At 44.4% G+C, this 25,238-nt stretch overlaps 2 protein-coding genes across 5 annotated transcripts in view; one reads left to right on the forward strand and one right to left on the reverse strand.

Moving 5' to 3' along the window:
- LOC141148310 (guanylate-binding protein 1-like) overlaps nucleotides 1-25,238 on the reverse strand; it is a 1,084,899-nt gene that overhangs the window by 109,214 nt on the left and 950,447 nt on the right. The gene's annotated exons all lie outside the window — the stretch shown is intronic.
- LOC141148309 (guanylate-binding protein 6-like) overlaps nucleotides 14,271-25,238 on the forward strand; it is a 291,205-nt gene continuing 280,237 nt past the window's right edge. The window contains exons 1-3 of one of the 4 annotated variants that reach the window (XM_073635619.1): nucleotides 14,327-14,355; nucleotides 14,743-14,779; nucleotides 22,417-22,473. The gene's annotated coding sequence lies outside the window, so the exon portion shown is untranslated. Of the gene's footprint in view, nucleotides 14,356-14,742; nucleotides 14,780-22,416; nucleotides 22,474-25,238 lie in introns of those variants that run through there. The other 3 variants (XM_073635617.1, XM_073635618.1, XM_073635616.1) reach the window with 3 other exon arrangements.

The following is a 25,238-nucleotide window of genomic DNA, read 5'->3' on the forward strand; positions in this document are numbered from 1 at the left end:
AGAGGCGCCTCTCTTCTCTTTTATACTCTGAAGCTCCTGCTGGATTTCACTTCTAATCCCCTTGTGGAGGCTTCCATTTGTGGATGGACATTTTATGGTTACACAACCTGGTCACATTGCTATAATCTTTTTATATGGACTATAAACTGAAGGACTTATGAATAAATGGTTGTGGAACGAATCATTTGAGTTTCCATTATTTCTTATGGGGAAATTTGCTTTGATATACAAGTGCTTTGGATTACAAGCATGTTTCTGGAATCGAATTATGCTCGCAATCCAAGGTTTTACTGTATCTTTTGCTGAGCGAGTTTTATCTCTATAATCTGAGATCCGCCTTATCATATTTACCGAGATCCACCTTATGCGGTAAGAGGCCCCCCTTATCATATTTACTGAGTTCCACCTTATCCGGTAAGTGGCCCCCCTTATCATATTTACCGAGATCCACCTTATCCGGTAAGCAGTCCCCCTTATCATATTTACCGAGATCCACCTCACCCGGTAAGTGGCCCCCCCTTATCATATTTACTGAACAGAAGTTTAAAGCTCCATCCTGAGTGTTCAAACATCACGGTTTATATGGATTTCAATGGCATAGTTCACACCAGTGCTTGCAGTTCCAGTTCCAGGAAAAAAAGTGGAACATGCTGCATTTTTTCCTGCACTGGACTGTACTGGAACGCTGTAAAATGCATAGAAAATGCACCAAAAAAATGGATTGGAACACACATGTCCTTATTTAAAGGGGTTGTAAACCTTCATGTTTTTTCACCTTAAGGCATCCTATGCCTTAAGGTGAAAAAACACCTTGCAGTGTCTGGCCCCCCAGACCCCCCCTCCCCGTTTTACTTACCTGAGCCAACAATTTCCATGGGTGCGTCCCCGCCGTCCTTCTCTCCATGGAATCCCAGTTTTGATTGGATAGATTGATAGCAGCGCAGCCATTGGCTTCCGCTGCTGTCAATCATATCCAATGACGCAGGTGCCGGGGGGCAGGGCCTAGTCAAACACTCAATGTCTATGGACGCAGACTGTATGACAGGGAGCGCGCCCGCAAGGCAACTCTAATACGGGGAGGAGCCGCAAGAGCCGAGGGCCCCCAGAAGAGGAGGATCGGGGCCACTCTGTGCAAAATGAACTACACAGTGGAGGTAAGTATGACATGTTTGTTATTTGTTTAAAAAATAAACGAACCTTTAGTATCCCTTTAACAAGGATCTGCCAACCTACAAACAGAGATTGAAAGTGAAAGTAACATTCCTTTGTTCCGGGAAATCTCTCATTTACAGGAAAAGCCCCCCTCCCCCCATCCACAGCAGATTAGTTTATAAAGCTGACTGCAGTTGTGCTGATAGAAGACAGAAGAGCTCCGTCCGTTTGTTATTTAACCACTTGGCGTCCGCGCTATAGCCGAATGAATGACGGCCACAGTGCGGACCTAAATTTCCGGGAGGCAGTCGTATGACGTCCCCCCCTTTGCACGCTCCCCGCTCGGGTGATCACAGATCTGAGTGAGGGGCCGATCCTGGTCCCTTACCACATGATAAGCTGTCAGCCAATGACAGCTGATCACGTGATGTAAACAAAAGCTCGGTAATCGTTTTTTTTTCTCCTCACGTTGACAGCATGAGGAGAAAAAAAAAGCTGATCACCGGCTTATGTGCAAGGGACATCGGTCCCAAAGAGGAAAAGGCACATCTGCCTCATCTGTGCGAAGCAGTACCACCTGCCAGTGCCCATAGTGCCCACCAGAGCCACCTATCAATGCCCACCAGTGGTGCAAATCAGTGCCTCATCAATGCCACCTAGCAGTGCTGCCTATCAGTGTAACCTACCAGTGCCGATCAGTGCCCATTATTGCCACCCATCACTGCCAGCTATCAGTGCCACCTATTAGTGCCACTTCTCAGTGCCCACCAGTGCCAACTATCAATGCCCTTCAGTGTCACCCATCAGTGCCACCTCTCAGTGTCACCTCTCAGTGCACACCAGTGCCGCCTATCAGTGCCACCTATCAGTGCCCACCAGTGCCGCCTTATCAGTACCCATCAATGCAGCCCATTGGTGCCCATCAATGCAGCCTATTGGTGCCCATCAGTGCAGCCTCATCAGTGTACATCAATGAAAGAGAAAAATTACCTGTTTGCAAAATTTTCTAACAAAATATAAAAAAATATCATTTTTTTTTTAATTTGGTCTTTTTACATTTTTTTTACAAAAAAAAAAAAAAAACACAGAGGTGATCTGTTTGTAGGGAAAAAAATTATAAAAATTTAATTTGGGTACAGTGTTGTATGACTGCGCAATTGTCAATCAAAGTGCGTATATATATATATATATATATATATATATATATATATATATAAGAAGACCAGTATGGTGGCCTGAATTTATGTGTAAATATATATATAAGGCTAGTATGGTGGACTGAATTTATGGGAGGAGCCCGGAGGGTATTTAAGCAGCCCACTCGCCCATGCTCCTTGTCGGTTCCAGTGCGCGATACCCTTCCTCCCTCCCTCCCTCCCTGCCTCCCTCCCATCCCTTTTTCAGGGCACTTCTCAGCACATCCTTCTCCATAATCACCTATTACTTATCATGGCTATGCCCCCTTTTCTTGGCATACCGACCAGACGACCAAAGCACACTTGAGGTCTATTTATGTTGTAAGTCTTGTCGCGTGTTTATGTGATCCATATCTGTCTCGGTCATAGGGCCACGCCCATATATATATATACACATACCACCAGGGCTCTTTTTCAGCTGGAACGCGGGGGGGGGGGGATGCAGTTCCGGCACCTCCAGCAATGAATGTATGTAATGGAAAGGAGTGCTGGGATGTGCTGGAGGGTCTATTGTTTCTGGGTAGGTCTATTGTTGCTTTTGGACGGGCAATTGTTGCTGAGAGGGATCTACTGTTGAGGGAGTGGTTTATTGTTGCTGGCTGGTGGAGGGTCTATTGTTGCTGGCTGATGGGAGATCTGTTGTTGCTGCTGGGGTGTTATTTTGTTGTGGGGAGAAATTGTTGCTGGGGGGGTCAATGGTTGCATAGGGGGATCTGCTGTTGCTGAGGGAGGTCTATTGTTTCTGGGGGGTCTACTGTTGCTAGGGTGGGGTCTATTGTTCACAACAGGGGATCTATTTTACTGTCTTTCTTGTTACCATTAAAAGATTCCGTGCAAAGCAGCACAAAATTATACTTGGTTCTGTATTCTCAGGTATACAGGTAGGTAGGTAGATAGGTGGATCCAAGGGACGGTGCTCAGAGGTAAGTACGGGGCAGAAACAAAGGGTGACTCAGAAGGTGGGAGTTCCTGCACCTATTCCTTGGGAAAAAAAGCCCCGCATACCACGATAGAAACAAATTCTAAATGTCTGTCAAGATGGTACATAACACCTATTAACCACTTAATCTACAGGTGGGGGTGGCTTATCGAAATCTAGAAGCTCCCTTTACCAAGGGGGCCCCAGATCCCAGCACCCCCCCCCCCCAATAGGACCTCTACTCATTCACCAAAAAAAGTGTAATGTAAAAAAATACAGTAGGCAGTTTTTGTCCTTTATTTAACCACTTCAGCCCCGGAGCATTTGGCTGCCCAAAGACCAGAGCACTTTTTGCAATTCGGCACTGCATCGCTTTAAATGACAATTGCGCGCTGCTGCGACGTGACTCCCAAACAAAATTGACATCCTTTTTTCCCACAAATAGAGCTTTCCTTTGGTGGTATTAGATCACCTCTGCAGTTTTTATTTTTTGCGCTATAAACAAAAAAATGCGACAATTTTGAAAAAAAGCGATATTTTTTACTTTTTGCTATAATAAATATCCCCAAAAAATATAAAAAAAATATTTTTTTTCCTCAGTTTAGGCCGATACATATTCATCTACATATTTTTTGGTAAAAAAAATCGCAATAAGAGTTTATTGATTGGTTTGCGCAAAAGTTATATTGTTTACAAAATAGGAGATAGTTTTATGGCATTTTTATTGATATTTTTTTTCTACTAGTAATGGCGGCGATCAGCGATTTTTATCATGACTGCGACATTATGGCGGACAGATCAGACACTTTTGGCGCGATTTTGGGACCATTCACATTTATACAGCGATCAGTGCAATTAAAAATGCATTGATTACTGTGTAAATGTGACTGGCAGTGAAGGGGTTAACACTAGGTGGCGCTGTAGTGGTTAAGTGTGTCCTAGGGAGTGATTCTAACTGTGGGGGGAGGGGCTGTGTGTGACACAACAGTGATCACCGCTCCCGATCACCGCTCCCGATCCGTGAGACGATCGTGGGTATCCCCGCAGACATCAAGTCAGCGGGACCCACGAAGTAGCAGCTGTACATGTTCATTGTGCTCATCTCTGCTCATTCAGGTGATTAATGTAGGGTGATGACATTTCTGAATGTTTAACCACTTGCCGACCGCCTCACGCAGATATACTGCGGCTAAATGGCACGGGCAGGCAAAATCACGTACGTGATCTGCCTCCCGCAGGTGGGGGGTCCGACTGCCCCCCCCCCCGGTGCCAGAGGCGGCCAGCATTTGTTCGCGGGCGATGAGAGGTGAGGGGGAGGCCATCCATTCGTGGCCACCCCCTCCCGATCGCTCCCGGCGAATGAAAATCCTTCCTCTGCCTCTGTAATGTAAACAGAGGGAGAGGAAGTGATGTCATCCCTCCTCGAGCCGGTCTATTCGTTCCGGCGCCGAGTAAGGAAGACATCAAGTAAGTGCACCAACACTACACTTTCATTAGAACACGCTAGGCACACTTTTCACCCCCCCAGTCACCCCCAATCACCCCCCTGTACCCCCTGTCACACTGACACCAATAGCAGTTTTTTTTTGCATTGGTGTCAGTTTGTGACAGTTATAAGTGTTAGGGCAGTTAGGGTTAGCCCCCTTTAGGTCTAGGGTACCCCCCTTTAGGTCCAGGGTACCCCCCTTTAGGTCCAGGGTACCCCCCTAACCCCCCCTAATAAAGGTTAACCCCTTGATCACCCCCCGTCACCAGTGTCGCTAAGCAATCATTTTTCTGATCGCTGTATTAGTGACACAGGTGACGCTAGTTAGGGAGGTAAGTATATAGGTTCGCCGTCAGTGTTTTATAGCGTTAGGGACCCTCATATACTACTTACTAAAGATTTTAACCCCCTGATTGCCCCCTAGTTAACCCTTTCACCAGCGATCACCGTATAAGTGTTACGGGTGACGCTGGTTAGTTAGTTTGTTTTTTTATAGTTTATTATAGTTTTAGGGCACCCGCCGTTTATTACCTCATAAAGGTTTAACCCCCTAATTGCCTGGCGGTGATATAAGTTACGTTTTTAGGATCAGATAAGGTCTGTGTCACCCCAGGCAGCGTCAGGTTAGTGCCAGTACCTCTAACACCCTCCGTACGCAGCATACACCTCCCTTAGTGCTATAGTATCTGAATGGATCAATATCTGATCCGATCAGATCCAAACTAGCGTCCTCAGCAGTTTAGGGTTCCCAAAAATGCAGTGTTAGCAGGATCAGCCCAGATACCTGCTAGCACCTGCATTTTGCTCCTCGGCCCAGCCCAGCCCACCCAAGTGCAGTATCGATTGATAACTGTCACTTACAAAACACTAAGCACACATAACTGCAGCGTTCACAGAGTCAGGCCTGATCCCTGCAATCGCTAACAGTTTTTTGGTAGCATCCTTCGTATGGAGCAGAGAAGTACTAGTCGCTAAAAGTCAGGAGCTTTTTTGCCTGTGAGTCTCACTAGTGTACCCCTAAATTTAGAGCCCAAAATGGCAAATCGAAGGTACACTAGTGAAGAGGCCTACACGTTTCTGAGCATGACAGATAGTGAAGATGAAGTCACTCATCTGTCAGATTCAGGCTCAGAATACGATCCTGTAGAGGACAGCGGCTCCATGACAGATAGCTCTGACGACGGAGTTGTGGTCCCTGCTAAGGTCAGGCATACCAGACCCCAATCTTCTTCTTCTGTCCTTGAAGTGCAAGAACCGCAGGTCCTTCGTATGGAGCAGAGAAGTACTAGTGCCGCTATTCCTTCTGGTGAACTGGCAAGCACCAGCGGCCTAGTACACCCTGGTCATACATCCAGCACTGCAGTAACACTTGGTTCGTGGCAAGTCCCATAAGTGCAGTTCAAGCTGGCGAGGTGGCAAGCACAAGTAGTATACCACTGCCACCAAGAAGATGAACACAGGCCTGTCGTGCCCATAGTGCCCTTCCTGCTGCATTCGCCAATCCGAATTGGTAACCCACCACTTCTGCAGCACCCGTACTTCCCCCATTCACTGGCCAACCCAGAATTCAGGTGGAAACAGTTGATTTTATGCCACTGGATTTTTATTCGCTGTTTTTCGACGAAGATCTCTATAGATCTATTGTGGACCAAAGCAATTTGTACGCTGGTCAACACATCGCCACTATTCCCCAGTCCTCCCTTGCCAGAGATTGGAAACCAATTATGGTTTCTGAATTTAGGCTCTTTCTGGGCCTTTCCCTCAACATGGGCATAAAAAAAAGAGTGAGTTGCGGTCATATTGGTCCACTGACCCAATTTACCGTATGCCTGTGTTCTCTGCCTCCATGGCCAGGGAACGATACGAGCAGATTTTGCGGTTCATGCACTTCAACGACAATGAACTCTGTCGTCCTCGTGGAGACCCTGAATACGATCGGCCCTACAAAATTCGGCCCCTCGTAAACCACTTCAACCAACGTTTTGCAGACTTGTTTACTCCCCATCAAGTTGTCTGCATTGATGAGTCCCTGATTAAATTTTCTGGCCGCTTGTCATTCAAACAGTACCTTCCCAGCAAGCGTGCCAGATACGGGGTCAAGATTTATAAGCTCTGTGACAGGGCCACAGGCTATACATGTAGTTTTATGGTTTACGAGGGCAAAGATAGTCATGTAGAGCCGACAAACTGCCCTGACTACATAGGAAGCTCTGGCAAGATAGTGTGGGACTTGGTGTCACCCTTATTCGGAAAGGGGTACCACTTGTACGTGGACAATTATTACACGAGCGTGCCACTTTTTAGCCACCTTTTTGATCATCAGATTGGAGCATGTGTCACCGTGCGACCTAATCGCTGGGGCTTTCCCCAGCGGCTTGTATATTCCCGTCTTAGGCTGGGGGAGAGAGCCTGCTTGCAGTGTAATAACTTGCTCGCTATGAAGTGGAGGGACAATAAGAATGTTTTCGTTCTTACCTCCCTTCATGCAGACACAACGGTCCAAATTACTACGGCGACTGGTGTTGTGGAGAAACGCCTCTGTGTCCACGAATATAACCAAAATATGGGAGGGGTGGACCTCAACGACCAGTTGTTGGCGCCGTACCTAGTTGCCCGTAAGGCCAGACGCTGGTACAAAAAAGTGTATGTTTATTTATTACAATTGGCTTTGCTGAATGCTTATGTGCTATACAGAGCTTCAGGACAGACTGGATCCTTCCTTAAATTCCAGGAAGAGATCGTCAGAGCCCTTCTGTATCCGGACGGTGGTCCACCTCACCATCCCCAACCAAATGCAGTAAGCCGGCTGCATGAGAGGCATTTTCTATATGTCCTCCCAAGTACCCCTACCCAACGAACCCCCCAAAAAAGATGTCGTGTCTGCAGCAAGCGCGGATTTAGGCGTGACACCCAGTATTATTGTCCCTTCTGTCCTGACAATCCTGGTCTTTGCACTGGTGAATGTTTTGAACGCTACCATACATTAGTTGAGTTTTAGCGTAGGGTACAGCACTGCATGGACTAGGACACACTTTCACAGGGTCTGCCAAGATGCCATCGCATTTTGAGAGACCCAAACCTGGTACCAGTTAAAAAAGTTAAAGTTACAAAAAAAAGTGTAAAAAAAAAAAAAAGTAAAAAAAAAGAAAAAAAACACAAAAAAATATATATAATAAAAAAAACAAAAATAGTTGTTTTTTTATTGTTCTCTCTCTATTCTCTCTCTATTGTTCTGCTCTTTTTTATTGTATTCTATACTGCAATGTTTTATTGTTATGTTTTTATCATGTTTGCTTTATAGGTATGCAATTTTTTTATACTTTGTTTTTTTATTGTTAACCACTTTTTTGTTTTCAGGTACGCCATTCAGCTGCAGAGCGGATTTATTTATCTTGACAGCAACAGCGTTTGCTCCCACGATACATAAAGCCGTGACTCCAGCGTTGTCGGAGGTGATTTCACCACCACAGTTACATACTTCAGCATATATGCCGAAACGTGGGGGCAGCAGTGGGTGGAGGAGCGATTTGCTTCTGCCTTTTGCGGGAGGATGCCCCCATGCTTCGGCATATATATATTTTAGGTAGGCACAGGTTGCATTAAATGTTTTATTTTTTACTATGTTTTTTTTTGTATTTGATTTGCAGGTATGGTAAGTATTACTGTTATACTGTAATGTTACTTTGTTTTTTTGTTAACCATCATTTGCTTAGCAGGTACGCCATTCAGTTGCAGCGCGGATTTATTTATCTTGACAGCAACAGCGTTTGCTCCCACGATACATAAAGCCGTGACTCCAGCGCTGTCGGAGGTGATTTCACCACCACAGTTACATACTTCAGTATATATGCCGAAGCGTGGGGGCAGCAGAAGGCGGAGGAGCGATTTGCTCCTAACTTTTGCAGGAGGATGCCCCCATGCTTCAGCATATATATATACAGTGCATGTATGCCCATCATTACAAGTGGGTGGATGAAGGGAGGTATTCTAATGGTGGGCATACCCACCGATCAATATCTTTTTTTCGTTCAGCCCACAGGCTGCATGAAAAAAAAGTTTACAATATATGCCCAATAAGGACCAGCAACGTACTGGTATGTTGCTGGACTTTAAGTGGTTATACCAGAATTATGCCTGCAGGTTTAGGTATCATCTTGGTATCATTCTTTTCAGCCAGCGGTCGGCTTTCATGTAAAAGCAATCCTAGTGGCTAATAAGCCTCTAGACTGCTTTTACAAGCAGTGGTAGGGAATGCCCCCCCCCACCGTCTTCCATGTTTTTCTCTGGCTCTCCTGTCCCAACAGGGAACCTGAAAATGCATCCGGTGATTCAGCCAGCTGACCATAGAGCTGATCAGAGACCAGAATGGCTCCAAACATCTCTATGGCCTAAGAAACCAGAAGCTACGAGCATTTCATGACTTAGATTTCGCCAGATGTAAACAGTGCCATTGGGAAATTGGGAAAGCATTTTATCACACCGATCTTGGTGTGGTCAGATGCTTTGAGGGCAGAGGAGAGATCTAGGGTCTAATAGACCCCAATTTTTTCAAAAAAAAGTACCTGTCACTACCTAGTCCTATCATAAGGGGATATTTACATTACCTGAGATAACAATAAAAATGATTAAAAAAAAAATAAAAATGAAAGGAACAGTTTAAAAATAAGGTAAAAAAGCAAAAAAAAAAGAAAGAAAAAAAAAAAAAAAAAGCACCCCTGTCCCCCCCTGCTCTTGCGCAAAGGCGAACGCAAGCGTCGGTCTGGCGTCAAATGTAAACAGCAATTGCACCATGCATGTGAGGTATCACCGCGAAGGTCAGATCGAGGGCAGTAATTTTAGCAGTAGACCTCCTCTGTAAATCTAAAGTGGTAACCTGTAAAGGCTTTTAAAGGCTTTTAAAAATGTATTTAGTTTGTCGCCACTGCACGTTTGTGCCCAATTTTAAAGCATGTCATGTTTGGTATCCATGTACTCGGCCTAAGATAATCTTTTTTATTTCATCAAATATTTGGGCAATATAGTGTGTTTTAGTGCATTAAAATTTTAAAAAGTGTGTTTTTTCCCAAAAAAATGCGTTTGAAAAATCAGTGCGCAAATACTGTGTGAAAAAAAAAAATGAAACACCCTAATCTGTAGGGCATTTGCTTTAAAAAAATATATAATGTTTGGGGTTCAAAGTAATTTTCTTGCAAACAAAATATATTTTTTCATGTAAACAAAAAGTGTCAGAAAGGGCTTTGTCTTCAAGTGGTTAGAAGAGTGGGTGATGTGTGACATAAGCTTCTAAATGTTGTGCATAAAATGCCAGGACATTTCAAACCCCCCCCAAATGACCCAATTTTGGAAAGTAGACACCCCAAGCTATTTGGTGAGAGGCGTGTCGAGTCCATGGAATATTTTATATTGTGACACAAGTTGCGGGAAAAAGACAATTTTTTTTTTTTTGCACAAAGTTGTCACTAAATGATATATTGCTCAAACATGCCATGGGAATATGTGAAATTACACCCCAAAATAAATTCTGTTGCTTCTCCTGAGTAGGGAGATACCACATGTGTGAGACTTTTTGGGAGCCTGGCCGCGTACGGGACCCCGAAAACCAAGCACCGCCTTCACACTTTCTAAGGGCGTAAATTTTTGATTTCACTCTTCACTGCCTATCACAGTTTCGGAGGCCATGGAATGCCCAGATGGCACAAACCCCCCAAAATGACCCCATTTTGGAAAATAGATACCCAAAGCTATTTGCTGAGAGGTATAGTGAGTATTTTGCAGACCTCACTTTTTGTCACAAAATTTAGAAAATTGAAAAAAGAAAAAAAATACATGTTTCTTGTCTTTCTTCATTTTCAAAAACAAATAAGAGCTGCAAAATACTCACCATGCCTCTCAGCAAATAGCTTGGGGTGTCTACTTTCCAAAATGGGGTAATTTTGGGGGGTTTTGTGCTATCTTGGCATTTTATGGCCTTCGAAACTGTGATAGGTAGTGAGGAGTAAAATCAAAAATTTACGCCCTTAGAAATCCTGAAGGTGGTGATTGGATTTCGGGGCCCCATATGAAGCTAGGCTCCCAAAAAGTGCCACACATGTGGTATCCCCGTACTCAGGAGAAGCAGCAGAATGTATTTTGGGGTGTAATTCCACTTATGCCCATGGCATGTTTGAGCAATATATCATTTAGTGACAACTTTGTGCAAAAAAAAAAAATTGTCACTTTCCGGCAACTTGTGTCAAAATTTAAAATATTCCATGGACTCAACATGCCTCTCAGCAAATAGCTTGGGGTGTCTACTTTCCAAAATGGGGTCATTTGGGGGGGGGGGGTTGTGCCATCTTGGCATTTTATGGCCTTCAAAACTGTGATAGGTAGTGAGGAGTGAAATCAAAAATTTATGCCCTTAGAAATCCTGAAGGCGGTGCTTGGTTTTCGGGGCCCTGTACTCGGCTAGGCTCCCAAAAAGTCCCACACATGTGGTATTCCCATACTCAGGAGAAGCAGCTAAATGTATTTTGGGGTGCAATTCCACATATGCCCATGGCCTGTGTGAGCAATATATCATTTAGTGACAACTTTTTGTAATTTTTTTTTTTGTCATTATTCAATCACTTGGGACAAAAAAAAAAAATATTAAATGGGCTCAACATGCCTCTCAGCAATTTCCTTGGGGTGTCTACTTTCCAAAATGGGGTCATTTGGGGGGGGTTTGTACTGCCCTGCCTTTTTAGCACCTCAAGAAATGACTTAGGCAGTCATAAACTAAAAGCTGTGTAAATTCCAGAAAATGTACCCTAGTTTGTAGTCGCTATAACTTTTGCGCAAACCAATAAATATACGCTTATTGGCATTTTTTTTACCAAAGACGTGGCCGAATACATTTTGGCCTAAATGTATGACTAAAATTGAGTTTATTTGATTTATTTAATAACAAAAAGTAGAAAATATCATTTTTTTTCAAAATTTTCGGTCTTTTTCCATTTATAGCGCAACAAATAAAAACGGCAGAGGTGATCAAATACCATAAAAAGAAAGCTCTATTTGTGGGAAGAAAAGGACGCAAATTTCGTTTGGGTACAGCATTGCATGACCGCGCAATTAGCAGTTAAAGCGATGCAGTGCCAAATTGTAAAAAGTGCTCTGGTCAGGAAGGGGGTAAATCCTTCCGGGGCTGAAGTGGTTAACCACTTCAATACCGGGCACTTTTACCCCCTTCCTGCCCAGGCCAATTTTCAGCTTTCAGCACTTTCACACTTTTTTAATGACAATTGCGCAGTCATGCAACACTGTATCCATATGAGATTTTTTTTCACACAAAAAGAGATTTATTTTGGTGGTAACTACCCTTCCGGGGTTTTTTTTTTGAGTGCCATAGACTGCAACGTAAACCCTCAAACGTCGCATGAAAGTCACATGTGTTCTGCGTGAATTAGGCTAATACCAATGTTATGTAGGCTATTTCTCTTCTAAATAAGTGTTGTTTTATTATGTACAGAATACTGCATTATGGACACAAAATTGTGCTCGGGCAGATAGGAAATACATATGTCTTTCTAAGAATGCTTACATTTATTTGCTAATCCCTCCAGTGTTCTCTAGAATTGTTACTTTATATCTCTTGTTACTTTCAACTCCATCTAGTGGCCATAATACAGCATTTACAAAATTACACCCGACATACAGGACAAGGGAAGTAGTACTGTACAGAGTCCGTACATACAGAATAAGAACAGATACCGTCGGAACAGTCTGTCCTTGCATCAGGTGTCCCAGCAGAGTCCGTCCTTGCATCAGGTGTCCCAGCAGAGTCCGTCCTTGTATCAGGTGTCCCAGCAAAGTCCGTCCTTGCATCAGGTGCCCCCAGCAGAATCCGTCCTTGCATCAAGTGTCCCAGCAGAGTCCGTCCTTACATCAGATGTCCCCAGCAGTGCCCCCTTACATCAGATGTCACCAGCGGAGCCCCCCTTACATCAGGTGTCCCCAGTGGAGCCCCCCTTACATCAGGTGTCACCAGCGGAGTCCCCCTTACATCAGATGTCCCCAGCAGCACCCCCTTACATCAGGTGTCCCCAGCGGAGCCCCCCTTACATCAGGTGTCACCAGCGGAGCCCCCCTTACATCAGATGTCCCCAGCGGTGCCCCTCTTACATCAGGTGTCCCCAGTGGTGCCCCCCCTTACATCAGATGTTCCCAGCGGAGCCCCCCTTACATCAGGTGTCCCCAGTGGAGCCCCCTTACATCAGATGTCCCCAGCGGAGCCCCCCTTACATCAGGTGCCCCCAGCGGAGCCCCCCTTACATCAGGTTTCCCCAGCGGAGCCCCCCTTACATCAGAAGTCCCCAGCGGAGCCCCCCTTACATCAGCTTTCCCCAGCGGAGCCCCCCTTACAACAGGTTTCCACAGCGGAGCCCCCTTTACATCAGATGTCCCCAGCGGAGCCCCCCTTACATCAGCTTTCCCCAGCAGAGCTCCCCCTTACAACAGGTTTCCCCAGCGGAGCCTCCCTTACATCAGGTTTCCCCAGCGGAGCCCCCCTTACATCAGGTTTCCCCAGCGGAGCCCCCTTACATTAGGTTTCCCCAGTGGAGCCCCCCTTACATCAGGTTTCCCCAGCTGTGCCCCCCTTACATCAGGTTTCCCCAGTGGAGCCCCCCCTTACATCAGGTTTCCCCAGCGGAGCTCAACTTACATCAGGTTTCCCCAGTGGAGCCCCCCTTACATTAGGTTTCCCCAGCGGAGCCCCCCTTACATCAGGTTTCCCCAGCGGAGCCCCCCTTACATCAGGTTTCCCCAGCGGAGCCTCCCTTACATCAGGTTTCCCCAGCGGAGCCCCCCTTACAACTGTATTTTTTCCTAGTATATCTCCACCAGCTTCATGATTACAATAATGGGGTGGAGTGGGGCAGGGGGTGGTGGGAGCGAAGCGGGGTGGAGGGTGGGTGGTGACACAGGAGCTCAATCTAGCCGCCCAGCCGTGTTCCTGGTCTTCTTAAAAATGGCGGCCAGCGGACCTGTGCAGACAATGTCTCAGCCGGCCGCGGACCTCTAGCTGCGGCAGTGGAAAATCGTGGAAAACCTGGATTTCTCAGGACATTTCCCGGGAAGCAATAAATTCAGGAAATTGTCTAAATCCCGGAAATGCCCCGGGAAATTCGGGACAATTGGTAATTATGCATACATACAGAATAAGAACAGATACTGAGAATTACACTTGGCATACAGGACAAGAGAAGTAGTACTGTGCAGAGTCCATACATACAGAATAAGAACAGATGACAGGGATTATTATTATTATTATTATTATTATTATTATACAGGATTTATATAACATCAACAGTTTTCACATCACTTTACAATATAAAAGGGAGACAATACAGTTACAATACAATAAAATACAAGAGGATTAAAATGAAAGTGAAAGTAACATTTTTATGTGCTGCTAGGAAATCTTCCATTTCTAGGAAAAGCCTCCCCCATCCCTTTCCCCCCTCCCCTTCTCTACACTCACCCTCCCCCCCTCCCCTCCCCATCCATAGCAGATTCCTATAGAAAGTGACTGCAGTTGTACTGATAGAAGACAGAAGAGCTCCGTCCTCACAGTCCAGGTAAATATAACCGTCCTTCCTATTCTGATCATGTCTTATCTATGAAAATGTATCCATAGTGGAATATAACATAGAGTATTAATACTGATTATTTTTTATTGTTATTATTAATATATATTAGTATAATATCATCAAATCTTATTGTGATGTTTAGGAAATCTTACTGAATGAAATGAAATCAAATTCCTCTTTGCAGAGAGCATCCAATCATGTGCAGAGAAAAATTGAAAAAAAAAAAAAAACAACAGAATGTTTTCTCACACATGATTGGATGATTGAAGTCTGCACAACTTCACCTCATTCACTAAGATAGGTAAAATAAATAATTATATAATAATATATATAATATAATTTATAATAAATTCTCCCCTCCTCTATCCAATTCAGAATCAATATAAAGCTGACTGCAGTTAATCCAGTCCAGGTAATTATAACCGTCCTTCCTATTCTGATCATGTGTTATCTATGGAAATGTATCCTTATTGGAATATGATATAGAATTTTAATACCAATTATTATTATTAATATTATTATTTACTATGATTAATATTAATGTTATTTATTGAAAACTAGTATAATATAATCAGATCACCATGTGTTATCTATGGCAATGTATCCATAGTGGAATATGATATAGAATATTAATACTGATTATTATTATTAATATTATTAATTACTATTATGACTATTGTTGTTATTTATTGAAAACTAATACAGTAAAACTTTGGATTGCAAGCATAATTTGTTCCAGAAACATGCTTGTAATTCAAAGCACTTGTATATCAAAGCAAATTTCCCCATAAGAAATAATTGGAAACTCAGATGATTCATTCCACAACCATTTATTTATAAGTCCTTCAGTTTATAGTCCATATAAAAAGTTTATAGCAATGTGACCAGGTTGTGTAACCATAAAATATCCATCTACAAATGTAAGCCTCCACAAGGGGATTAGAAGCAAAATCCAGCAGGAGCTCCAGAGTATAAAAGAGAAGAGAGGCACCTCTAAATGTAGCAATATGTTGCTAAATGTTGTACCTTCATTAAATGTAACAATATTGCTACACTTTTTGCTAAATATTGCTAAAAGAGAAGAGAGGCGCCTCTCTTCTCTTTTATACTCAGTTGTGACATGACGCTACTCTCATATCAAGACATCGCTTGTGTATCAAGTCAAAATTTATAAAAAAAAAAAATTGCTTGTCTTGCAAAACGCTCTCAAACCAAGTTACTCTCAAACCAAGGTCTTACTGGTATAATATAATCAGATCAGTTATGTTTAGGAAATCTTACTGAATGAAGTGAAACAAAATTCCTTTTTGCAGAGAACATCCAATCATGTGCAGAGAAAAACTGAACAAAAAAAACAGAATTTTTGCTCACACATGATTGGATGATTGAAGTGTGCACAGCTTCACCTCATTTATTAAGATCAGTGACCATTTCCATTGAAAACAGAAAACAAAACATTCTCTGTGAATGTGAACGTTTTCCTCCTTTAGTAAATCAGCTAAGTGTGATCGGAAGTGATGAAACTCTGTATGGATGAGAATCCTTATTTTTTCTGGTGCTTATATCTGATATACATGTTTCTGTGTGTGTGACATGATGAGGTTGAGTCAAGTAAATAGACACTACAGGGATGTATTTAAAACAAATTTGCAGAGCTAACAAATAAGGAAGGATTTTGTGTGACTTTGAAAGCGCAAAAATAACAAATGGATTATAGAAAAATATATCAATTTAATACGTTAAAAAGGATGAATACATAGAATAAACATTCCAAAGAATCGATCACAGAATATACAGAACTACATGCAAAGCTGATTATTCTCTACATGTTTTGCCATACAAATAGGGCTTCTTCAGGAGTATTTTAATATCAGACGTTATCCTGAAGAAGCCCTATTTGTATGGCGAAACATGTAGAGACTAATCAGCTTTGCATGTAGTTCTGTATATTCTGTGATCGATTCTTTGGAATGTTTATTCTATGTATTCATCCATTTTAAGATATTAAATGTATATATTTTTCTATAATCTATTTGTTATGTTTGCGCTTTCAAACCCTGACAAAATCCTTCTTTATTTGTTTATTCATAAAGGGATGTGGCGCTATCTATAGTTTTAGTAACCAACTCATATCAAAATTTGTAGTGCTATTTATTTTATGAAATTTCATGTACATTCATTCTTAGTGAATGCGGTAAAATTGAATGTTGTTAGGCTATTTTTTCTCTAGGTTGAAAGTTTCTATTTATACAGAAAAAAGTGTATGAGGAAAATACATCATTATGGCCAATGGATGGAGCTGATGATGATAGAAAAAAAAATCTGTATTCTCTAATGACATCAGCTCCATCTAGTGGTCATAATGTGGTATTTTCCCAATTCACTCTATTCATTATTAAGAATAGCATTCCACCAGGAGAGAAAATATTCTCATAATATTTGTTTTTGCCCCCATTTAGGCCCCTTTCACACTTATACGACTTGTCCCACGATTTTGTACTGCAAAATCGTATGACAAGTCATTCTCCATGATTTTCAATGACTACCATTCATACTGGCACGACTTTAAGTCGTGCCGACTTGAAAGTAGTCCCTGCACTATTTTGGTCCAACTTCTATGCGAGTTGTACTCCATAGACCTCAATGTTAAACCCTGAAGTAGCATGCAAGTCGTGCCTGAATAATATAGACACGACTTCAGTACGACTTTGTAAGCACAAGCCTGGCTCGCTATTCGGGAAAGGAAAACTTTTCTTTCCTTTCCCGATGAGCGACAGACAGTGCTGACAGCTGTCTGGTATGAATCCAGAGGGGGAACGCCGCGCCAAGTTTTAAATGAAAAAACCGGCGTGGGTTCCCCCCCAGGGGCATACCAGGCCCTTAGGTCTGGTATGGATCTAAAGGGAACCCCCTACGCCGAAAAATCGGCGTGGGGACCCCCCAAAATCCATACCAGACCCTTATCCGAGCACGCAGCCTGGCCGGTCAGGAATGGGGGTGGGGACGAGCGAGCGCCCCCCTCCTCCTTGACCGCACCAGGCCGCATGCCCTCAACATGGGGGGTGGGTGCTTTAGGGCATGGGGGGCACCCTGCCGGGCCCCCCCACCCCAAAGCACCTTGTCCCCATGTTGATGAGGACAAGGGCCTCTTCCCGACAACCCTGGCCGTTGGTTGTTGGGGTCTGCGGGCGGGGGGCTTATGGGAATCTGGGAGCCCCCTTTAATAAGGGAGCCCCCAGATCCCGGCCCCCCACCCTATGTGAATGAGTATGGGGTACATGGTACCCCTACCCATTCACCTAGGGAAAAAAGCGTCAATAAAAAACACAGTACACAGGTTTTTAAAATAATTTATTAGGCAGCTCCGGGGTCTTCTTCCGACTTCGGGGGTCCTCTTCCGACTTTGGGGTCTCTCCGCCGTCTCCTCCCGGTGTCCGCATCTTCTGCCGGCTCCTCCGCTATCTTCTGCAGCTCAATTGCTAGCGGTGGTCCGGACTTCTGCCTTCTTCTTTTCTTCCAGAGATGTTGACACAATGCTCTCTCCAGCTGGAATGGTCACTGAACGCTCCGCAACGGACTTATATAGGCGGTGACCCCGCCCCCTTATGAGGCCACTTTCCCGGGGCATGCTGGGACTGTGCCGTCATAAGGGGGCGTGGTCATCACCCGGTGACCACGCCTCCTAAAACGTCACAGACCCAGCATGCCCAGGGACTGTGACGGCATAAGGGGGTGGGGTCACCGCCTATATAAGTCCCTTGCGGAGTGCACAGAGACCATTCTGGCTGGAGAAAGCGTCGTGTCAACATCTCTGGAAGAGAAGAGGGAAGAAGACGATCCAGAGGTCCGGACCACCGCTGGCAAAAGAGCGCCAGAAGATAGCGGTGGAGCCAGCAGAAGATGCGGACACCGGGAGAAGACGCCGGAGAGACCCCCGAAGTCGGAAGAGGACCCCCGAAGTCGGAAGAGGACCCCCGAAGTCGGAAGAAGATCCCGGAGCTGCCTAATAAATTATTTTAAAAACCTGTGTACTGTGTTTTTTATTGACGCTTTTTTGCCTAGGTACCATGTACCCCATACTTATTCACATGGGGTGAATAAGTATTAAAGGGGGCTCCCAAATTCCGATAAGCCCCCCGCCCGCAGACCCCGACAACCAACGGCCAGGGTTGTCGGGAAGAGGCCCTTGTCCTCATCAACATGGGGACAAGGTGCTTTGGGGTGGGGGGGCCGCACTGCGCCCCCCCATGCCCCAAAGCACCCACCCCCCATGTTGAGGGCATGCGGCCTGGTACGGTCCAGGAGGGGGGGGGCGCCAGCTCGTCCCCACCCCCATTCCTGACCGGCCGGGCTGCGTGCTCGGATAAGGGTCTGGTATGGATTTTGGGGGGACCCCCACGCCGATTTTTCGGCGTAGGGGGTTCCCCTTACAATGCATACCAGACCTAAGGGCCTGGTATGCCCCTGGGGGGAACCCACGCCAGTTTTTCTATTTAAAACTTGTCGTGGAGTTCCCCATTATGATTCATACCAACTACTGTATGTTTTCATTTGTTAATGCCAAAAACGTGGCAAAGTAGTACTGCTCCCAAATCGCAGTAAAATCGCGGCAAATCGCGGTAAATTCGCTGTAAAATCATGCGACTTTGAAGTCGTATAAGTGTGAAAGGGGCCTTAGTCAGAATGTAAATTTTAACTGCACCCCCAAATATATCAAGCCTTAAAATTGCACACTTCCATAAAATGGTGAAAAGCTGCAGTACAGAATATATAAAAGCGGGTAAATACACATTTTGGGTACCACATCCATAAATGTACAGAGTACTGTCTGTTAGATTTTCACAGCTTTCGGGGTATTGGAGCGTGCTCCCTGCCACTACGTCACATTCTAAATGTGAACTACAATTTCCTTTATGCTTAGCGGCATCGCACATGTGCATTGCCGCATTTTCCCAGACTGCTTGAATGAGAACGAGCACGGGAGGCGGAGCTACAACGCTACATAGTTACATAGTAGGTGAGGTTGAAAAAAGACAGAAGTCCATCAAGTCCAACCTATGTGTGTGATTATATGCCAGTATTACATTGTATATCCCTGTATGTTGTGGTCATTCAGGTGCTTATCTAATAGTTTTTTGAAACTATCGATGCCCCCCCACTGAGACCACCGCCTGTGGAAGGGGATTCCACATACTTGCCACTCTTACAGTAAAGAACCCTCTACGTAGTTTAAGATTGAACCTCTTTTCTTCTCATTTTAATGAGTGGCCACGTGTCTTGTTAAACTCCCTTCCACGAAAAAGTTTTGTCCCTATTGTGGGGTCACCAGTAGACACAGGGATGTAGTCCCTGTGGAGGGAGCGCGCACACATGATAACCCCCTTCAGAACGGCTCTGCTGATGGGGGCAACCATCTGGGAGAACAACAGGAAGTGGGGAAAACGACCCCCCCCAAAAAAGCATTTGAAAACTAAATTGAATGAAAAGGTAAGTGAAAACACACTACACTACCTTAAAGGAGCAGGATTAGCAGAAAAAAGCCGAATGTTTAGTATCACTTTATGGACCGGGCCCATTTTTCAAACTTGTTTAAAATATTTTTTTTTTTCTAGAAAATTACTTAGAACCCACAAACATTATATATATTTTTTTTCTAACACCCTAGAGAATAAAATGGCGGTCATTGCAATACTTTCTGTCACACTGTATTTGCGCATTTTTTTGGAAAAAATACACATTTTTAATTTAAAAATCAGACAACAGTAAAATTAGCCCAATTTTTTTTATATATTGTAAAAGATGGTGTTAAGCCGAGTAAATTGATACCCAACATGTCACGCTTCAAAATTGCGCCCGCTCGTGGAATGGCGACAAAGTTTTACCCTTAAAAATCTCCATAGGCGACGATTAAAAAATTCTACAGGTTGCATGTTTTGAGTTACAGAGGAGGTCTAGGGCTAGAATTATTGCTCTCGCTCTTATGCCCCGTACACACAATTGGATTTTCCAACGGAAAATGTTTGATAGGAGCGCGTTCAAAAAAAATGTTCTGGGGGGGCGTGGCTACCGCGCAGCCGAATGGACGTGTAATCCTACAGCTCCGCTCCAGCTAAAGGAACCAAAGTTTTTGGGGACGACACCGATACCCTGCTCACAACCACTCACAACCACCAGCATAAAAGCTTTGCCGACACAGTGAGATGACTCGCAAGCGGAAAGACACAGCACAGCTGAAGAAATTACCGGATTTCTTCCAGCCGAAAGACCACGATCCTCTCCAAGATGGCGCCGCCGCGGTGAGCAATCCTCCTTCCCCCACAGGCAGCTCGCGGTCTGCGATGTCAAGCCTGGGCTCACAAGCAGGCCCAACGTACAGCTCTCCGGGAGCCTCTACACCTATGACCCGCAGCCCAGCAAAGTCAAAACCTCGTCTGGCAGAGGACATCCAGCGAGGAAGCATGAATCTGCTCTATGGAGGTCACAAGAGAGCTGGTGGATCCAGTCACAGCATTCCCCACAACGGGTAGGCCTGTATCTGACACCACACTAAAAGACATGCTTGTCTCCCTTCGCAGCTCCATGCACACAGATATGATGCAGTGTGTAAACAACTTCAAATCTGAACTAGGAGCCCTGGGAGGGAGAGTCAACAATATAGAGGATAAAATGGGGGACTTTGCTGCATCCCACAACACCCTAATTGATGCCCATAATGACCAGTCTGAAGAGATCACATGGCTTAGGTCAAAGGTCGCCGACCTTGAAGACAGGTCAAGAAGGAACAACCTTAAGATTAGGGGGGTTCCTGAAACTGTTCTTTCTCCACAACTCCAGCAATATGCCCAGAATCAAATCAAAACCTTCCTACCCATCATTTCAGAGAATGAAATCTACATCGATCGCATCCACAGGCTCCCAAAGCCATCACATCTCCCAGATAACATACCCAGAGATGTGCTCATGAGAGTACATTTTTATCAAACTAAGGAACAACCTATGTCTGCGTTCCGCAAAAACCAACAACCCCCAGAAAGATTTGCACATATCCAATTATTTGCAGATCTCTCACAATTCACCATGCAAAAGCAAAAAGCCTTACTGCCAGTGACCAAGGCCCTTCGTAATCATAAAATCCTATACCAGTGGGGATACCCTGTTAAACTTATGCCCCGTACACACGGTCGGATTTTCCGATGGAAAATGTCCGATCGGAGCGTGTTGTCGGAAATTCCGACCGTGTGTGGGCTCCATCGGACATTTTCCATCGGATTTTCCGACACACAAAGTTGGAGAGCAGGAGATAAAATTTTCCGACAACAAAATCCGTTGTCGGAAATTCCGATCGTGTGTACACAAATCCGACGGACAAAGTGCCACGCATGCTCAGAATAAATAAAGAGATGAAAGCTATTGGCCACTGCCCCGTTTATAGTCCCGACGTACATGTTTTACGTCACTGTGTTTAGAACGATCGGATTTTCCGACAACTTTGTGCGACCGTGTGTAGACAAAACAAGTTCGAGCCAACATCCGTCGGAAAAAATCATAGGATTTTGTTGTCGGAATGTCCGAACAAAGTCCGACCGTGTGTACGCCCTATAACAGTTACCCACGACGGCAACACCACGGTAGTCACAGATGTGGAAGGGGGGCTCAAGCTACTCCAATCATTGGATATACTACCTGACCACTCTTCAGTGGGCCCCTCACCCCCTGCGAAACTCAACACTCAGTACGACTGGCAAACAGTGTCCAAAAAGAAAAGCACCAAACAAAATAACACAAAAGCATCCAAATACAAAGATTAAACCTACTTCACCTTATCAAGGTTCCTGATAAAGTCTGGAGTATGCAGCTAAGATTTTTCTCCCTCTGAGATATGGGCAACTGTTCTGCCCTCAAATGCAAATTTGACTTCGACATCTTATTGCAATACTTGATTTTTTTACAATTAACTTTTATTTTTTCCCCTACTTCAACCTCTCTTTCCCTCTACTGGTCTGACCTCCGGGTGAACATCTTCACTACTACGGATTCATGCAACCCAAGTCATCTCAATAACCGCCGATACCTCAAATCAAGAAGGACTGTTCTACTGGGACTAAGGTACTGTAAACACCTACCCTTATACTACATAAATGGCGCTTAAAAAAGTCTCATTTAACATAAATGGCCTCAACCACCCAGCCAAAAGAGCCTCGGTTTAGAACGAGGCAATAAAACTCCAGGCAGATGTCTTATGTCTCAAAGATACACACTTTGTAGCTGGCAACACCCCCTACTTTCAACAAAAAAATTTCCCCATATGTTTTTTGCCTCAGCTCCCTCAAAACAAAAAGGAGTCCTTATCGCTATCAGAGACTCCGTAGCCTTCAACCTATCAGAAACGTACGTGGACCCATCCGGAAGATATCTCATACTCTTGGGAGAACTTAATAACAAACCATATACAATTGCTAATCTATATGCGCCAAATTCCCACCAACTCCGCTTTCTCAGGAGACTTTACCGCAAAATCTCTACTATCCAAAAAGGATCCCTGGTTATTTGTGGAGACCATAATATATCACCCGTCTACTCTTTGGATACCACCTCCAAGGCCAAACGACCTCCTCTTTCACTTCAACCCCTGCTACACTCAGAAAACATCTATGATGTACGGAGATGCCAACATGCCAACGAAAAGGACTATACCTTTCATTCTGCTAGACACAATTCCTATTCTAGAATAGATCTGATAATGGTAGATAAGATATTATTACAAGCTCTGTCCTCCTCCACCATACATGACATAACATGGTCTGACCATGCTCCTGTGTCCATCACTGTGGTGGAGGGGCACACTCCAAGTCCAGCGTATATCTGGAGAGCTAACTCACGTATCTTCCAAACGCCACAACATGTTAGGAATATCAATAAGAACTTATCTGAATTTTTTGATGTAAATACCAACTCTGTATCTGACCAGGCGGTGCTGTGGTGCGCCCATAAGGCTTTTGTTAGGGGGTTGATGCTTCAGATATGTGCAAGGGAGAAGAGGCAGAGGACACAAAAGCTGAACCTATTAATTAACGATATCAAAACCCTGGAGACCCTGAATAAACAAAACTCTAATTCTCATATTCCCCAAAAACATTCTCAACTTCATTCTGATCTCAGACTCCTTTTAATTAAAAGATATGACAAACACATACAATCTCTAAAATTGTCCCATTATTCTTCAGGCAATCGAGCAGGCAAATTCTTAGCCCAGAGGCTCAAAACAGCCAGGACCAAATCTAAAATCCCTTTTCTGATACACCCTATAGGTAAACACAAAATATACAACCCTAAAGAAATAGCAAATTCATTTTATGAATATCACTCAACACTATATAACTTAGATAAAGACCCTGACACACCACAACCAACAGAGAAGAGCATTCAGGCTTTCTTGTCACAAATTATTCTTCCTTCTCTCTCCCAAACACAACTTGAGGCCCTTAACGCCCCTATAAGGGAGTCTGAGATCCAGAAAGGGATACGCACACTCCCTTTGGGTAAGTCTCCAGGCCCGGATGGCCTACCTAATGGCTATTACAAGACATTCCAATCCAAATTTACTCTGCTGTGGTGTCCTCTGCTTCATTTCCCCCAGAAATGCTTAAGGCTTATGTGGTAACTATTCCAAAACCCGGTAAAGAGCCCACACCCCCGGCCAACTTTAGACCAATATCACTACTCAACACTGATGTTAAGCTTTATGCGAAAATATTAGCCCATAGATTACTTCCCATCCTCCCCTCCCTTATAAAACCTGATCAATCTGGTTTCACGGCGGGAAGGCAACAGGCTGATGCCACAAGAAGGGTCATTAACATTATGCAATACGCTCGATCCTGTCGGATGCCTTCTCTGCTCCTCTCTTTGGATGTGGAGAAGGCATTCGACAGGATACACTGGGGCTATATGAGTCATACACTACAAAAATTTGGTTTTACTGGCCCCATCCTATCTGCTATACTGGCCTTGTACTCTTCCCCCTGTGCACAAGTTTTCACCTCTAATTTACTATCGGATACCTTTACCATATCTAATGGTACTAGGCAGGGCTGCCCCCTTTCTCCCTCAATCTTCAACCTACTTATTGAACCCCTTGCAGAAAGAGTTAGAACGCACCCTAAAATCTCAGGCTTCTCCATTCAAGGACAATCACATAACATAAACTTATTTGCGGACAATATTATTCTATTCCTTTCCTCGCCTAACATATCACTGAGACACGCACACGACACCCTAAATGAGTTCAGTAGAATCTCATATTACAAAGTTAACTTTACGAAATCAATCTTACTAGACTTAGCAATAACTCCATCCGTAAAGTCCCAACTACACGCATCCTTTCCCTATACATGGTGCAAAACGAGTATTACCTACCTAGGCCTAATACTGACCAAAAACCCACATAACCTAGCGGAAGCCAACTACTCATCCTTAATTACTAAACTCACCAAAGAAACAAATAGACTGGCCAATATAGAATTAACTTGGACAGGTCGCCTTGCCTCATTTAACCACTTGACGACCGCCTCACGCAGATATATGTCTGCAGAATGGCACGGGCAGGCAAAATCACGTACCTGGTACGTGATTGCCTTCCCGCGGGCGGGGGGTCCGATCGGACACCCCCCCGGTGCCTGAGGCGGTCGTCTTGTGACTGGGAGCAATGAGAGGTGAGGGGGAGGTCATCTGATCGTGGCCCCCCCTCGCGATCGCTCCCAGCCAATGGGATTCTTCCCCTGCCTCTGTGTAGGGGATGTGATGTCATCTCTCCTTGGCTCGGCAGTTTCCATTCCGGCACCGAGGAGAGAATACTGAAATGTGAGTGCACA

This window comes from Aquarana catesbeiana, linkage group LG06, assembly GCF_042186555.1.
Source record: "Aquarana catesbeiana isolate 2022-GZ linkage group LG06, ASM4218655v1, whole genome shotgun sequence".
NCBI lineage: Eukaryota > Metazoa > Chordata > Amphibia > Anura > Ranidae > Aquarana > Aquarana catesbeiana.